Below are 18911 nucleotides of genomic sequence, written 5' to 3' on the forward strand. Positions count from 1 at the left end.
CATGCTGATTTTTCATGCTATGAACCTCCCCTTCCACATCAACCCAAAAAGGCACCACTGGATTGAGATCTGTAGACTTTGTGAGCCACTGAAGTAAAGTGAAGTCACAGTCATGTTTATAGAACCATCTTGAGATGAAGTGTAAGGTGCGGTATCCTGCTTAAGCATCCATTACAAAATGAGCGTAAATGGATGCATGGGGTCAGTAGCTTAGCTTCAGAGTGACATTTAATTAACACCCAGCTGGTTGTACAAAGTAAACACTCCCCACGCCATTACACTGCCACCACTGGTCTGCATCATCAACACAAGGCAGAGTGGATCTGCTCTTTAGGCCAAATTCTGTTCCTACTATCTGCAAACTGTTGCAGAAATTGAGCTGGCAACATCTTTTCAGTCTTCACACATTTGGTTTTGGTGATTACGTGTGCTCTGTAGCCTCATCTTCTTGTTCTTAGCCAACAGGAGAACCTGGTGTGGTAATGTAGACAATGCACTTCAAAGGCCTGGCTCATTGTGCACTTGGAGGATGCCTTTTGTGCACACCACTGTTGTAATGTTATTGGATGGTCTGTGTTCTTTGTTACAGCTCAAGTTCAGGTATTTTCCTCTCACTTTTATCACTAGCATGTTTTGTTCAATGAATGTTTCATGTTTCTTGCCCCATTGTCTGTAAATGCTAGAGAGTATATTGCATGGAAATCCCAACAGGGAACTTGCCTGAGATGCTAAAAATAAACACTTCTGGTACCAACAATTATGCCATAATCAAAGTCAGTTAGATGATGTGATTCACAACTGAAAAAGAACTAAACCTGCTGACCATGAGCACCAAGTTGACATGGGGGCTGGATATTTACAATAACGAGCAGGTGGGTCTACTAATGTGCCCACTGTGTGTCTATTCTGAAGAGTCTCCAGGTCTCTAGATGACCCAAAATTGAATTAAGGATTAAGTCTGTCCTTCGGAGAGGACATAAAACTGAGGTTCTGACTCTACGTGGTCATTAAAGATCCTTGGGCATTCTTTGTGAAGAGTGAGGTGTATCTCAATGTCCTGGCTAAATTGCCCACCATGGCCTAGTCATTCTGGCCCTCTAAACGCCTCTCTCTCTCTTACCACTTCAGCACCTAACAACTAATATGTAGTGAGTGTACTGGCGCAAAAATGTCTGCCATCGTGTCATCCAAGTGGATGCTGTACATTAGTGGTGGCTGAACTGGCTGCCCACACATTGGAACACTTTGAGTGGCGAGAACAGCACTATATAAATATAAAGAATTATTATTATTAAGAAAGGCTTAAAATGGGTGAACAGGTTTTCCCATGTCAACACTCCATCTCTTAATCCTGGAGTCCTTCAGATTAAATACGAAAGGTTTCCAAATTACATCAAAAAAGATCATTACAGGAGTTGGTCTCGTCCGGTGCGAGAGATGGACGTCTGAAGTGGAGCTCCGCTAGCAGTGGTGCTATTTTTCATATTATTTGCTTATTATTCTGAGATATCCTGTATTTATTTAACTCGAGAGGGACTGCTACAGTATATGTAAGCACATATAAACATGGCCAGCAAGAAGGGGGGTTCGAAAGAAAGACTTGTTATGCTTATTTTGGACACATCTTTAACACCATCACCCGGGTTTATTATCTGGGGGTATCATCTTAATGTACTAAAATTGCTGAAGACTATATATATATATATATATATGCAAAATGCAAAATTTTTTTTCCTCTTTTAAAGACTATATTGGTAACAGATATCTCTGTCTTTTAACCCTAAAGCGCCACTGCATGGGGCTTGATGTGCTTTGGACGTGCTCTGTCTCTGGGTATGTCAGAGGACTGGGACTGCATGAAGTGGGTTTTAGCCTCACCTGGGGAGGCAAAAAGGGAGGTGGGGGTTAAGGGGAAGAGAAAGAGAGCAGGCTTGATCTATACCTAATCTATCATCTCAATCTTTATAATTATAACTATCAACGTAATAATAAGCTGCATGGCAACAACTCTTGGGGAATAGGAAATTAAGACCTAAACTATTTCACTTCCAGTTAAGACTATAAAATGACATCAAAAACTCAGAATCAGTGTCTCCATGATGGGACAGTTAACTTCGTAAGCTGGAATGTTAAAGGCCTGAATCACGAATTAAAGAGAAAGAAAGTACTTTCTCACCTAACAGGTCTAAATGCTAAAATAGTATTTTTACAGGAAACCCACTTACTAAGTAAGGATCAGTTCCGCTGCAAAAGACTGGACTGGCCAAATGTTCCATTCTAGTTTTACAAAGAAAACTAGAGGGGTGGGAATTCTCATACATAGAACAGTACCATTTGTAGCATCAGATGTAGTATTGGATCCTGAAGGGAGATATGTGATGGTCATGGGAGACTTATCTAACTGTAAAATGATTTTGATAAATGTTTATGCACCTAATGTTGATGATAAGGAATTTATACAAAATTTATTTGCATCCATTCCCAATCTGAACACTCATAAACTTATAATGGCTGGGGACTTTAATTGTGTTTAAATCCACTTTTAGATAAGACTTCCTCCACAGGGGAACGCAACTAACACCGCAAAGATAATTACAAAGTTTATAACTGATCACAACTTATCAGATCCCTGGAGGTTTTAAACCCAAATTCAAGAACATATTCTTTCTACTCACCAGTACATCATTGCTACTCAAGGATTGATTACTTCTTTATAGATAATAACTTCTTGCCTAAGATTAAATCTTGTAAATACGATGCTATTGTTATTTCAGACCATGCTCCTATGATCTTGGAGCTGAAATTACTAAGCCCCATACACTCACCCCGCAGATGGCCTCAATCCGCTTCTATTAGCTGACGAGAATTGTACTGAATTTATATCCAAACAAATTGAATTCTTTCTAGAGACAAATACATCCCCTGAGATCTCTGCAGGAATACTCTGGGAAACTCTTAAGGCCTTCTTAAGAGGACAGATTATCTCATATCTTTCCCACAGAAATAAATCCGAAGCAAGAAAGTAGCAGAGATAAAAGCGAAATTACTAAAATAGATGAAGAACATGCCAGACTACCAAGCGAGACTCTACATAAGAGGAGGCAGGCTCTACATTCAGAATTAAACCTCTTGACAACTAAAGAAACTGAACAACTAATTTACAAATCCAGACATCATTATTATGAACATGGAGAGAAAGCTAATAAGCTTTTAGCAACAAATTCACAAGCAAGATGTACATAACGCAATCTCGTAATCACTAACACTAACGGAGATAAAATCATCGAACACAAAAATATAATGTACACTTTAGAGACTACTATAAATCCCTATATACTACTGAGTTTAAAGAAGACAATATACAATCTAATGCATTTCTGGATACATTACAGATACCACAAATTGACGCTTTAGTGTGGAGGAACTTGATAAACCTCTGTCATTATCAGAATTACTGGATGCTATAAAGTCACTCCAAGGTGGAAAAGCAGCAGGCCCTGACGGCTACCCTGCAGAGTTTTACAAGAAATTCTCCGCTCAGCTAGCTCCCCTCCTATTAGCAACATTTACAGAAGCCAGAGATAACCAATCTCTTCCACAAACCTTTCGCCAAGCACTAATCACTGTCTTTCCAAAACAAAATAAGGACTTATTACAATGTGCATCATACAGACCAATTTCACTTCTGAATAACGACGTTAAAATACTCTCTAAAATCATAGCTAGAAGGATGGAGAAAGTGCTCCCTCGTAATATCACAAGACCAAACTGGATTTATTAGGGGCCGACACTTATCTTCAAATCTTCGACGCCTGTTTAATGTAATATACTCACCAACTAAATCAAACACCCCAGAAATATTATTATCATTGGATGCAGAAAAAGCATTCGACATGATTGAATGGAAATACCTTTTACTATTTTGGAGAAGTTTGGGTTTGGCCCAACATTTGTGCATGGATTAAATTACTGTATACTAACCCAGAAGCTTCAGTTTGCATCAATAACATTTGCTCAGACTACTTTAAACTAGAGCGTGGCACAAGACAAGGATGCCCTTTGTCACCACTGCTGTTTGCAATTGCCATTGAACCACTGGCAATACATTGTCGAAATACTGATCAGATAAAGGGGATTAGCAGAGAAGGACTGGAACAGAAAATCTCATTATATGCAGATGACATGGTACTGTATATATCGGACCCAGAAAATTCTGTGCCTGCAGTCTTAGCAGCACTCACAGAATTTCAAAAGCTCTCTGGTCTCAGAATTAATCTGAATAAAAGTGTACTCTTTCCGTGAATTCTCAAGCATATAATATTAGATTAGACACCCTACCTTTTATCATTGCAGAACAGTTTAAATACCTAGGGGTAAACATCACAAGTAAACATAAAGCTCTTTATCAACAAAATTTAGCGTCTGCATGGAAAAAATTAAACAAGACTTGCATAGATGGTCAACCCTTCATCTCACACTAGCTGGAAGAATTAACACTGTTAAGATGAATATTCTTCCTAAGCTCCTTTTTATTTCAAAACATACCAATATACATTAATAAATCATTCTTTAAGCAATTAGATTCAACAATAACCTCATTTATTTGGAATTCTAAACATCCACGCATCAAAAGAGCGACCCTACAAAGACAAAAGGCAGAAGGGGGCATGGCTCTACCTAACTTCCAGTTTTATTACTGGGCAGCAAATATACAGCGATAAGAACCTGGACACAAATAGAAGAACATATACAGGCATGGACCGCAATAGAAGTAAAATCTTGCAGTACTTCTTTGTATTCCTTGCTCTGTGCTCCAATAAACACACGCTATCGGCAATACACTAATAACCCAATTGTGCTCCACTCACTTAGAATCTGGAACCAATGTAGAAAGCATTTTAAGACGGAGAAGCTTCTTCTGTGGCACCCTGCAAGAGAACCACCTCTTTCAACCTCACAAACATATGCAGTTTTTAATATCTGGAAAAATTTGGAATTAACTTGCTTAGAGATCTTTATATAGACAACGTCTTTGCATCCTATGAACAATTACATTCCAAATTTAACATTCCAGCTACAAATTTCTTTCACTATCTTCAAATCAGGAACTTTGTTAAACAGAACCTTCCAGATTTTCCTCATCTTGCACCCTCATCCACGCTGGAAAAATATTGCTCAATTTCAAGGAGTTAGACTCCATCTCTACAATATATAAAATCCTTTTACAATCCCTTCCTTTCAAAGATCCAAGAGGACACTGGGAAAATGACCTCTCAATTAATATATCAGAAAAGGAGTGGAAAGTAGCAATGCAGAGAATTCACTCAAGCTCCATATGCTCAAAGCATACAATTATACAACTCAAAATTATATATCGAGCACATCTGTCTCGACTAAAACTCTCCAAAATGTTTCCAGGGCATGATCCAACCTGCGAACGTTGCAACCAAGCCCCAGCCTCACTGGGTCACATGTTCTGGGCCTGCACCAAATTAACATTATTCTGGACAAAAATTTTTAATTACCTCTCAGACAGCCTTGGACTCACAATCCCTCCTAACCCATTAACAGCTGTGTTTGGGGTTCTTCCAGAGGGGCTTAAAGTGGAGAAAGACAAACAAATTGTGATTGCATTCACTACACTTTTGGCACGCAGACTTATTCTGATAAACTGGAAGAACCCAAACTCTCCTCTTTTAAGTCAGTGGAAAACTGATGTGTTATATTATTTAAAATTGGAAAAATCAAATACTCAGTTAGAGGATCTGTACAGACTTTTTTCAAAACATGGCAGGATCTAATCAGTAATATTTTAAAATAAGTTTATAAAGCACAGAGAATTTATTAATTTAGGTATGTTTACAAGCCTTAAATTTTACACCGTTTGGCTTGCTCTCTCTCTCAGGGGTGGGGATCGATCTGTTCTTAATTCTTTTTTTTGTAAAAACTTGATTGCTATGTATGGATTGTAATTAAATTAATAAAATAAAAAAGAGACAAAAAAGAAAAGATCATTACATTAAAGACGAAGTAGCACACGACTGTTTGTTTATTACTTTTAACAAAAATAAATTGATTTGGACATTTCTAAAGAAGCTGGATTTCAAACATTAATTATCTTGAGTCTTAAACAGCAACAACAATTAGCTCCTGGTGGTTAAAGATGTCTCAAATGAGGAATACGAGTTTACTCTTTATTAATTACACCAGTCCACTAAAAGGCATCTGGGTGAGGTGATGGAGCTTTGTATCACTTCCAAAAGTTTTTAAATGTCTTCCATAAGACAATCTGATACTGTGCTCAGTCATAACCAGTGTCTTTTCACGGAGTCAGACAATACATGAAATATCTCCTACAGAGTAAGCAGTGCAATTTGGAGACCCATTGGAGCCACTTCTTTTAAATTTAGACCCCCTAAGTTACTGTCATGGACATGAGGCAAAACTTTAGAAATCCACCACCTGGTTTGCACCAGGAATGTTGGGCTTTGCCAGTTTATCAGAATTCAGGGTGGCAGGATGAACAATGGTCCGTTCAAGGTTAACGTTTTCCATTTGTTGTCAGCTTTCTAGCTTGCACACAGAAAAATCTTGATATATGCATGGAAGTGAAATGCAGGAATAGGTTGGTACTACCTAACTATACTGGTGTTTTTTTTTCACAGGCCTTCAGAAAGTGGAAACAGGGGAAAGAGGTACATCAGGTAAGCAGATTTATGTTTGTATTAAATAAAATTTAAGTTCCGTATTTTATTTTGGATGGTGCCACATCCTAATACAGTGATCCCTCCTCGATCGCAGGGGTTGCGTTCCAGAACCTAACGCGAAAGGTGAAAATCTACAAAGTAAAAACCATACGTTTATATTGTTATTTTCATATTGTCACACTTGGGTTACAGATTTGCACAGAAACACAGAAGGTTGTAGAGACAGGGACTTTAAAACACTGCAAACAAACATTTGTCTCTTTTTCAAAAGTTTACACTGTGCTCCACGACAAGACAGATGACAGTTCCATCTCACAATTAAAAGAATGCAAACATTTCTTCCTCTTCAAAGGAGTGCGTGTCAGGATCAGAGAATGTCAGAGAGAGAGAGAGAGAGAGAGCACACGCTAAGAAAAGCAAACAATCAAAAATCAATAGGTGCTGTTCGGACTTTTAAGTATGTGAAGCACCGTGACAAGGCAGCTGCAAGTAAGGCAGCAATGTGAAGGTAGTCTTTCAGCATTTTTTAGAGGAGCATCCGTATCCTCTAGGCCAGTGTGCGAACAGCCCCTCTGCTCATACACCCTCCGTCAGGAGCAGAGAATGTCAGAGAGAGTGAGAGAGACAGAGAAAAGCAAACAATCAAAAATCAATACGTGCTGTTCGGGCTTTTAAGTATGCAAAGCACCGCACAGGTAGCATATCGTATATCATTGAGGAAGTTTTATTTAATACGTAATACTTCCTCTGATTGGGTAGCTTCTCAGCCATCTCCCAATAGCGTCCCTCGTATGAAATCAACTGGGCAAACCAACTGAGGAAGTATGTACCATAAATTAAAAGACCCATTGTCCACAGAAATCCACAAGCCAGCAAAAAAATCAGAGATATATATTTAGATATGGTTACATATAAAATCCGCGATGGAGTGATGCCGGAAAAGTTGAAGCGTGATATAGCAAGGGATCACTGTAGTCAGAATTTCACTATCCTCAGTACATGCCACAAAACTTGACTACATTTCTGCAAATGGCAATGACGTAAACTTACTAAATATATGTTATGGCCAAATCGGGAAATGGGCAATGTCCAATCTTTTTCTCAATTTCGGGATTTGGCCAGCCAGTTTGCGAAAACGGCACGGGGTGATCGGCCAAACTCAGAAGAAAAAAGGCATGAGCAGCGATTTGTTGCGCATTTAGTAGTGCAAGTGTATCTTTGGCGGCTCTTGTTCAAAAGGCGGACACCACTTGGTTGTTTCACAATAATTAAGCTTCAGTATATAAGTAGGTTTAACATTTCTGTTATATTTTAGCCCCAAAATAATTATTTAAAATCAGGGGCCTATTTTATTGACCTGAAAGTTAGTGTTTGGGCGAGGGGAAGGCCGTCTCAAGTGGCATCCACTTTCTGAACAAGATCTGCCTTGAACAGTTTCTCGTGCAGAATGGAAAACTCACTTCTGAATCTGCATCTGAAAGTTGTTAAGCATCTTCGCACCTTCAGCGGACAGTCTTACATAAGTGTATCAGATTTTGGCCAGGGAGTTCTCACCACTTCACGAAACGGCTGGCCAAAGTAGTATATACGCAGGTCATTTCTAGTAATTCGGACTTTGGCCACACCTCACGGCCAAAATGCAAAATGGCTGGACAATTCGGGAACTGGCCGAATATTCGGGTTTTGGCCGTAACATATAAATGAGGACAGCAGCAGGACAACCATTGCACATGTCCGCTGCGAGACACGATGTAGACGGGGGTCTCTGTCAGACACTACATAGTACAATAAAATAGGCTTATCAGCTAAACAAACCAAGTTAAACGATTGAATGGTCGCCTGTTATTTGTCAAATGTGTATTGTGGTATGTTGAAGCTTGGATTCCAGCTATTCTATTGCCTTTGAGTTCCACAGCTCACTTCATATTTCTTTGTGCATGGCATCACTTTAAGCCCTCCACCCTCACTTTGCTGCCATAAGGCCTTTCCTTGCTTTCTCTATTTGGTGAAAATGTTTTCAAATGGCAGTCTTATCTTACACTTTTGCTCCGAGTTACAGCTGGACTCCACTAGCTTCTTTTACATGCCTCAGCACTTTGACTGAGGAATGAAGTGTGAGTCACAGCTTAAATTGGTCCATTAAAGGGACTGCTCACATGCCACAGACCACAGGCACAGTGTGGTTTCCCTAAACAAACAGAGCTGCCAAGGCTGCATTAAGCTCTTCCTGCGTTTAAGAACAGGTGATTACATGCATCTCTGAGCACCCTCAGTGGGTATCCCATTATGAAAATCACCCTCCTCTCAGGGTCAACAAAAGCATACAAGGCGGAAACAGCTTGGCTCAAGTGTCAGGTACATTTGGAAACTTGTGCCATAAATGCCAGCCCCCGCCCGCACCAGGTGTGCAGAATCCCCAGAATGTTGAGTGAAGCAAGGGACTCCAGCTTTCCAGACATGGTGAATCAGAATATGCAGGCTACTAGATGCCCTGACTAGAGGAAATAAAGAAAAGTTGTCATAGAGAAGGAGACAGACGAGAAACTAAACAACAAGGCATACTTTACAGGGCACCTTTCCTGGTGAAATGCTGTCCACACACAGTACAATTAATTTTAATAAAGATAAATCACGGAATAAAATTCAGTGCGTACATACAATGTGACACATGTGGAGTAACAAATTGATCTCATGGTCCCATTGAGGTCGCAATGACTACCCTTAGACAAAATCCAGTGATCCTCTTGTATCTTTGTCTCAACCATCGGATGGATTCTTCCCTTCAGCACCCTGGCATATGCCATATCTGGGAGGCTGAGGAGTGTGATCCCCTTGTAGTTAGAACACACCCTCTGGTCAGCTGCTTTTCTCCCAGGTGTGGTTGTTGAAGGGTGCATGGGAGTATAATAACCCAGTCTGTGCTTGTTGTGTATATTTGGAACAAGCAGCTGTCCTGCAGGTGCTGTGCTGGTCCATGCTCTTGAAGCGGGAGCCAAGTATAAAGGCACAAATCTCGGCTTGCCATACCTGTCCTCACCTCTGGTCTTGATGTGGGTAATAATAAAAAGAATGAGATCACAAATACAAGCATCAGAAATGAGGTTTCTTCGTGGGGTGGAGAGCCTCAGAGTAGAGTTGGTGCTCCTCCAGATTGAGAAGAGCTGGTTTGGACATATCCTAAAGTTTCCACCAGGGTGGCTCCCAAGTGTAGCACAGACCCTGCAGTAGAACCATGTCAGAAGGGTAATGTACGGTCGAGCAGTATGTCGGTACTGGAAAAGTACAGAAAAAACCCACGTTTGAAAACAGTATGGGATTTTCAGCATTGGAAGTAAATGACAGCTTTCCTCTTAAAGATGTCAAAACATGTCCGTTTAGTATACTTCACAAAGTGAAAATACAGGCTTGGACTCGATTGGCACTTCACAGGGAGCAAACTCGCCATGCTACAACTATTGCACGCTTCATGAAATCAAGAGGGAAGCGTTGTGTGGTACTGTGCCCCCGGGAGGCAGGAGTAAGACGAGTGCTGGGGAGGTTTGGTGTCACCTATTATTTGCTTCGGAACCGTTTTGGTACCAGTACCGAGGTCTTTCCAAACAAGACTCCGTACAAGTAATTTAATTAATTAGGCGCACAAATCTAAGTAGTCATGATAGTTTAATCCATATTTTACATAGCACCTGTGATGTCAGCACCTTCTTAAGGGGCTTGACAACAGTTAGTAAGGTGGTCTCTAGCACTGCCATCGCCTGTATTAAGATATTAGGGTTCAAAGGCCAGAGTGGTCACTGTCTGTGTAGAGTCTGCCTGTTCTCCTTGCATCATTTCACTTTTCTGTTCTTTTTTGCTTTGTAACCTGTAACCTCATCAGTAGTGGAGAAGCAAAAGCTTTGGATTTGTCAAAGATTTCCAGCTCTGGTTTTCGATCTTGATGATGGCTATGTGTGTGTGTCTGTGTGTCACAGTTTCTTGAGGATGGCCTAGAGCTAAAACAGCTGGATGGAAAAATACCAAACTCGAAACTTAAGCCTGTTATGAGATGACGATGTGCTGATTAGTTTTTGAATGAAATTGTGCAAGATAAAGGGGCACTCTAGACAAACCCTCAAATAGTGTAATTCTTTAATTAATTATTAATTCTTCTCGTCAATTGCTATTGTAATGACCTATTTTATGATCCGAAAGATCAGCATCAGAGTGGAAAATAATTACTGAAATGTTAAAGAATACTTCGGTTAACTTGGTTTCCAAGGGTGCAAAGCCTACTGACCCTCACATCCAAGTTTTTTATCCCACACTCTAAATTAGGCTGAAATGAAAAGTGGACCTACAAAAATTGTACTTATTTACTTTCTTTTTTAAACTCACTTTAACTGTTGTAAAGCCAATTAAGCTACTTTTATTTCTGTTATATAATTAAATGCTGTGGGCTGGCATCCTATTTTGTTCCGGATGCCATCAGCTCCGTTGAAATGGGATAAACAGAGCACATGGATTGATGGACAGAATGTTATAACTACCAGAAAAATAAAGGCAGACATTGTACAGATGTTAGAAAGTAAACTGCCAGGTAGTGTGGTGGACACTAGGACTTTAAGGACGTTCCTTTATGTTATTTTGGACAATCTGGGTGAACAGGATGCGCTTGTTGGGCTGCATGGCCTGTTCTGGTCACAATTTTTTAATGTTCTAAAGGATGATGGGGATATTCTGGAATGTATTTAACCTCCTTTTCTTGTAGTTTGATGCCAAAATCATGTCAGCACACTAAAGCCATTGAGACACCAATAACTGACCACAATTCCTGTGGCTTCTGCTCAGACACAATTTGGATAAACAAAAAACAGTCACTGATAACATTTACTAACGTCTCACTGCGGAATTGCAGTTTACACAGCAGTTATCGATGACAGTGGCTCAGGGGCTGTGCTGCTGTTTGCATTGTGCATTCTAAAGAAGAAAACACAAAGTGTACTAACCAGTTATCTATAAAACATTCAGACGTCCATGGCAGAGTATCAAATACAGTTAAATAAATTAAAGTACAATACACTCCAGGGTGGTATGGTGGCTCGTTGGTAGTGCTGCTGCCTCGCAGTAAGGAGACAATGGTTCACGTCTTGGGTCTATGTGGGCTTCCTCCCACTGTCCAGAGACATGCAGGTTAGGTGAATTGGGGACACGAAATTGGCCCTTGCGTGAGTGTGTGTGGTGTTTGCCCTGCATTGTTGTCCTGTCCAGGGTTTGTTCCAACCTTGCCCCCTATGCTAGCTGGGATAAGCTGCAGCACCCACCATGACCATGGTCTGGATTAAGTGGGTTAGAAAATGACATGGCAATGACACTACTCATTTCTTACTGTGGAGTAGCAACTTAATGTGCAATCCTTGTGTGAAGTCTTGATGGACTAGACAGACACCATCTCTGGAATGTTCAACAACCATTGATGTATCTATATTTTTTTTTTCTTCTTTCTAGCTAGGGATGAAGAGCTTCGGCCTACCCAACAGCAACAGTCCCAAGGTATGGAACACTTGTGCCCGTCTTGTGTTTTGTAGTATATTACTATGAACAGTGTTATAAAAATTTACAAATTCAAGGCCGCAGGGCATGCTAATCCATGGTGGGCCAATTAACAGTCATCAGTCACCCTAACAGGGCAGTCTTTGAACAGTGGGAGAAAATATCAAGCCCGCATGTTAAGGGACTTTCACAAGAAAGTAAAAGGAACTAAAGAAACACATGACTGACTGTGACAAAAAAAGACATGCAAAACAAGGCAAAATTTAAAATGGATTAGCACATGAGAGCTTTCCAGTGCATTAAGATGAGGTTACCTATGCATGAAGCCTTACACACATTATTAAAGGATTTCTGTTTGCATTTCTAACAGGTGTTACTGGCCATTCTGGAGCTCTTCTCATGCTGCATGATAGCTTTTGACTTGTTCACGTCCTTCATTACAAGGCGTCAACCAAATACACAAAACGTATTGTTGGTTTATCACATTCTGAAGGGCAAAGAAAAAGCTGAGCAAGAAAGAAGGCACAAGCTGGAAATGAAATATGCAAACACTGCCATCTGCTGCACAGCAGCACAAACTGTGCTGCAGGTTCATAATGGGAGCAGTGAAAGCGGTGGGGTGATGAATGTGGAGGGCCCTGCTGCACACACAGGCTGTCACAAATATTTTAAACTTTTTGAAGATCCAACAAATGTGTCCTTCACATTACCAGTGTACCGAAGTGTACGATTCACTTTAAAATAGGGTTAGGAGACGTAACTCTCTGTCACGGGGCACGTTAAGCTGGACACGACATCTTTTTTGCACCTCTGTTACAAAATTGAGGCTGAATGTAAGGTGCAAACACACAATGATGCACTGAAACTGCTTTAGTATATGTTGCCAAGGCCATATATATAACTTGCAACACTTTGAAAATCAACGCTAGTTGCACTGCAGCCTATTATTAACAAATTCTTAAATCTGCTGTATTCAAATGAAGGCTACGCAGTGCCACAGCATAAGGAGGGGCAGTACACCATCCTGAAAGGGGTGCCATTCCAGCACTGGACCACCTACTATTGTTTTAAAGTCTCCGTAACACCAAGCTGGATTAATTGGGTTCCAGATGGATCTGTTTGCATTGCCATTTTTCCTGAAATATAAAACTGCAAAGCTGTATGCAACTTAACTGGATTAAAGACACACTCCATGAATAGATGAGAACAGAGTTGTGAAATCCCAGTGAGCCCCTCATTTTATAAAGACTCTCGCTGCCTACACTCACTCAAGCGGGATTCAGAATTTCTTAGTCTGTTGGTATTCTGTTAGGTAGCCTACTACAAAATTATTTTGTGCATATCTTTTCAAAGCCCAGAAGACAAGTTTCATACACAAAGAATTCTTCCCTGAATAAACTGGTTCTTTAAAAAGCAATGAAGAACCACATCGCCCAGTAAAATGGCAGCACTTTTAAGTGTATCAAGCTGGCAGGACTAACTCCTGTACCAAACCGATGACACAAAATGCCTCTTAGCATTCAAACCGTAAAAAGATGAGCACTCATTCTAAACCACAATGACAATGCAAAGACACCAGGTAACGAAATGCTTATATTTACAATACCGATTTCTACAATGGTTTGTCTTTTCACCAGTTTTTAGACGGTAGCTTGTCAACTAGAGTTTGCCAAATACCTTTTATACAGTACGTGTAACAAGAAATGGAGTCAAAGCAGGAACCTTAACAACCTTCAAGACCTATCTGGATGAGATATTGGGACAGCATAGTTATTAGCTAAACAAACAAGTCCGATAGGCCAAATGGCAAATGTCTTCTGTTTGCTCAGTTCCCTGACATCCATGCTACCAAATCAATATTTAAAAAAAAAAAAAAAATAATCAAAATTGTATATTTAAAAAAAAGTATCAGTTACACAGGTGTATGTAAACAACGTTTTTTAACTTTGAAGTTAACACCTTTTATCAGCATCCATAACCGCCTCTACTTCTACATCAGCTTCACCATCAGCAGGGGGAAATCATTTGAGTTCCTGGCCGCCTTTAGTTCTCACAGTCTCATATAAACGACAGCACTCCAATGCATATTTCTGCCATCCATCTATCCATTTCCTAACCCACTTCCCCAGTTCAGAGTCATGGGGTGCCAATGCCTATTCTAGAAGCCTTGCTGGGATTGCATGAGAGCTACTCATTTGACCAGACATTTATTACATGCAACACCATTCACTTAAATGTCCTCTTGGACACGGCACATCAGCAGCGTGTGTGTCTGCGGAGGGAGTGACAACCTCGTCAAGAGGTTTCCTTACTTCGGCAGCGACATTCATGTCTCTGTTGACTCTTCCTGTGAAGTCAGTAGATGGATTGGGACAGCATTGGATGGTTTTCATGTGGACATTGAAAAGGAGTGTGTGGTGCTCTTGATATTTCTGCAGAAGGACGAAGGTTCAATTCTTTAGAGCCCTGGTGCTTCCTGTCTTGCTCTATGGTTGCAAGACAGGAATGCTATTTAGTGACCTGAGATGAAGACTGGACTCCTTCGGTACTGTGTCTCTTTGGAGAATCCTTGAGTACCGAGCGGATGCTCACGGAGTCCCAAATGAGGCACATTACCTGCATTGTGAGGGAGCGTCAGTTACAGCACTATGGCCATGAGGGTGATCCAGTTCACAGGATTCTCATTGCTGAGGACCTGAACAGCTGGACCAGGCCAAGGGGATGCCCACCAAACACCTGGCTGCTTCAGATAGGTGGTCATTTCCGAGGGGTGGGACTGGGCCGCGTGTCTGGCTGAGGAGTTGCCCACCGGAATCCCGAGCCGTTTCTTTTGTGTGGTGGTGGGGGTTTGGCTAATGCAGTGTACCTGTGTACCAGTGCATGTTCCCTGACCTTTCACATAAAACAGCATCACAGAGCTTGGAAAGGCAAAGAAAAAAACCAAAACAAGTCTGCGTCACAACTTAGACCTGTTCATCACCAGACTGAGCATTTAACTTTGTTATTGCTATTTTGTTTCAGTCAGATGGTACACAGACCGTCTGAAATTCTAACACATGCTGCTTCCTGTTTAACACAATTTTACTTCTGCTGAAAGCAGATGACCCCATGACCACTTACATCTTGGGATGAGCTTCCTAAAAGCATGGAAAACAGAAACAATAACAACAAGAAAACTGTGGCAGTTTCACAAATGTCAAAGCATATAATGGAGCACACAATCTATTTTATTCAGTTTTGAGGTATGGGAGATGCATGGCATATCACAGCAGCTTTAGGGACAACCATAGATGGGGTGCCAGGACTCGACTTATTTTTCACAACCAGACAGGCTACTGTGTACATATGTATAGAGCCATGTCTGAAATTCTGAGGAAAGCTAGAACTGGTTATAAGGGGCCTGCAGCGTTTAGATGTCTATACCATCTATTATACAATAAAACACTGAGGTGTGTCCTGTCCCTCAGAGCAACCTGGTTGGTCAGTTTGGCTTTGGCAACGCAAACAAAGAGGAAGTGCAAGTGTGAGACGCAGAAGGAGGAGTAAAGACGCATGTGGAGAGAAGCTCCTTGAAAGACGCCAAGTATAAAACCGAGCTGGAGGTGAGAAAGGCGCCTTGAAAACAATGACAATGAGCCAGAGGAGCAGGCTTTACAGGAACTGCTTGAGTGAGTGAGCGCTGGTCAAGAGAGGTTCAGACACACTTGAATAGAGAGGAAAGGTGCCACAGGTACACGTAGGGCAGGAGATAGCAAACATTGTTAAATTATTTTATTACCAGTTTTTGACAGGAGAGCATTAGATATTCCTTCAGGATAATTACACTGGAACGCATCTAAACACAAATTCACCAGTGGAAATTAAGGGGAGGTGCATTTAGGACAGGAGCCAGGAAGCACTTCTTACCGCTAAGAGTTGTGCGATTCTGGAGCAAATTACAGAAACCTGGAGTTGAAGCAGAAACCTTTAAGGAGCACAGCATTTTGAGGGCAGTGCAATAATAATAATATGATAAAACTTAAAAAAAAAACTTTAGAAATCAATTGTGCTTAAAACTAATATAGGTAAAATCTCAGAAATGCTGGCCTGGCGGAATACAGGTGGGCTAAGATGAAAGGCTACTAATGGGCCAGCATAACCTGAAAATGGAAGGGATAGGTACAATTTATGGCACTTCTTCCACCTCCAGGAGGAGAGCATGGGAATAAGTTGACTCGTGCTGAAAAAGGAGCGGAATGAAGAAGGGGAGTCGACAAGGAAGCCTGACAAACACAAAGACTGGGTAACAAAGAAAGCAGCTCTATGAAGACAAATCATGCCGTCTGTTTATGGCACTCCAATTAAGTGCCATACTGGACCACATTGGACCGGAGACTACTCAAGACATTATAACAGTAACATGGTAATCTATGAATACTGGGGGCTTAAAGTCACCCAAATTTAATTTTTTATTATTTTGTCAACATTTGCACTCTGCTTGCTTACAGTTTGAGCATACTATTTATAATACGTGAATAACCGTGTATGTTTTTCTATTGCCCATTCTTGTACACTGTGTAATTGCCTGGTGTTATAAAATGTAAAAAGAAAAGCAGGAACTACAGTAACACTCAACCCTTACACCGTGGTAAACGTACAGTCTGTTAAGGTGTACTAATAGAGTTGACATGCACTTGACAAGCCCGTGTCCTTCGTGGCCAAGTATAATAAAGCAGCTGCGGAATGGGCTCACCCTCGGCCCCAAACACAACAAAACAGACAGCTCAGCTGTTAGCTAAACAAACAAGTTGGATGGACTGAATGGTCTCCTCTTGCATGTCAAATGTCTTATGTTTATAATTCTCAAAACTATAAAAAGTAAATTCTTAATCCTTCTGAACCTGAAAGCTCAAAAGAATAAAAAGAAAAAAAAATAAAAGAAATAATGGATAAATGAAATTGAAGGGGTTGTGACAAACTACATACAAAAAAACCTCTGCATTAAGTATGCATTCAAGTCTCAAACCTCAAGTTTTGTTCAAGTGTCTTGAACAAAAGCCCAAACCATACATGTTTTATTAATGGCGAGCATATGTACACATAAATCAGTCAATTTTTACGGTACGCCTCACAAACATATGTACATAAGGTACCAAAGAGTCACTAAGTACTGTACAACACACATACATAAATAACTCCTAACAGTCACACAAGAAAGAGGACTCGGCTCCACTGGTAGGACTTTTACAGTGTTCTGCACATGCCCACTACTTCATTCATACATCTGCTTACTTTAATGCATAATAAATATAATAAAGCTGTTATCTGTATATAATACATTTTAAAAAATGATTACGCATAAACAGAAAATGATTACACATAAACAGAGTACTCCATTACACACAGGTCAGAAAGAAGCCACTCAGTTCTGTCAGACAGTTGCCCCTCCCTCTTTCCTAAATGTAAGCTGTTGTCATCAAGCTGCGGATTTAGTTTCCAAAGGATAAAGAACAGATTTAAGGACTCTTTTATTTTGAATTCTGTTACATGTTGGGATGCTGTTGAATTTTGAATTATTATTTTGTGTGCAAATAAAAATATTAAATCAAACAGCAGACACTGGGACAGTTCTCCTTTTTCTAGTGCCACCCACCCTATCCTCCTGTCCATGTCGGACACTCACTTTCTGTTCTCTACTAATGCATTCAGTTATTCACTAGAAAACGTGCACGGTTAGCACATGTGGTACAACATCTGGACAGTTCAACAAAAACCAGTTATGTCAGCAGGAACACAGCCAGAGTGGCACGCCAATCCACGGCTCGGCACATTATCAACAGCGCGACACTTTTCAGGATGACGGAGCACTCTGTTAAAGGCCTCCTTAGTTGTTTTTTATAATCAAAATCAGCATAGACGCATCCGTGTATGTGTAGATTCAACTGTGCACACTGCCGAGTTACAAAATGTATGTAAAGTCAAACAAACGTCAAACGCCCGTGAGAAGCCATAAAAAAAACTGTATCATTATTATTACTAGGAGTAATTTTGGTGTTCTACCCTGCTTATGCCTTTATCCAAGGAGACATAACATTAGAGATACAATCGGTTACATTTCTACATTGCTAAGCTTTTACGTATCACACCATTTCAAAGTCAACTTGCGGCGATCACATTGGATTGTAGATCTCGGCTTATTTTACCAGTTCAAAGAATTACTAGGTGGCTCTCCTAACTATGAGGCATTCCTGCATTAAGAAATTTTTTAAACCCCCGAAAATGAGAAACTCAGTATTAGTGCCACACATTTAAACATAAATCACTCCCAATGTAAAGCATTAATCCTCCCCATTCATTTCTCACGGGACAACTTAACATCAGGCGAATCGGCAGAGCCCACCAAACGACACTTTCTTTTTACTCATCACCAGCGTCATCAAGTCATACAACTCACACTTCATCACAGATATCAGCTGTCAACCGTTTATTCTTCGATTAGCGGCAGATTCTTTACATAAATCAACAAGAAAGCACACCTTTCCACTCCGGATTCGCTGAGGGGTCCTGTATCTTTTACTGGCGCTGCAAGATCGACTCGCAGAGGTGTTGGCGCAGATGCGTGAAGTAAATTGATTACGTTTCAATCTTACTGCTGATTTTTAAAAAACAAAATCTGTATAATTTCAGTCTACAAATTGG

At 40.5% G+C, this 18911-nt stretch overlaps 1 protein-coding gene across 2 annotated transcripts in view; it reads right to left on the reverse strand.

Annotated features, from left to right (window-relative positions):
- denr (density-regulated protein) overlaps positions 1 to 18876 on the reverse strand; it is a 52835-nt gene extending 33959 nt beyond the window's left edge. Inside the window, exon 1 of one of the 2 annotated variants that reach the window (XM_039771951.1) lies at positions 18749 to 18876. The gene's annotated coding sequence lies outside the window, so the exon portion shown is untranslated. Of the gene's footprint in view, positions 1 to 18666 lie in introns of both variants that reach the window. The other variant, XM_039771952.1, reaches the window with a different exon arrangement.
- Positions 18877 to 18911: the final 35 nt, after the last annotated feature.

This window comes from Polypterus senegalus, chromosome 12, assembly GCF_016835505.1.
Source record: "Polypterus senegalus isolate Bchr_013 chromosome 12, ASM1683550v1, whole genome shotgun sequence".
Taxonomy (NCBI): Eukaryota; Metazoa; Chordata; class Cladistia; order Polypteriformes; family Polypteridae; genus Polypterus; species Polypterus senegalus.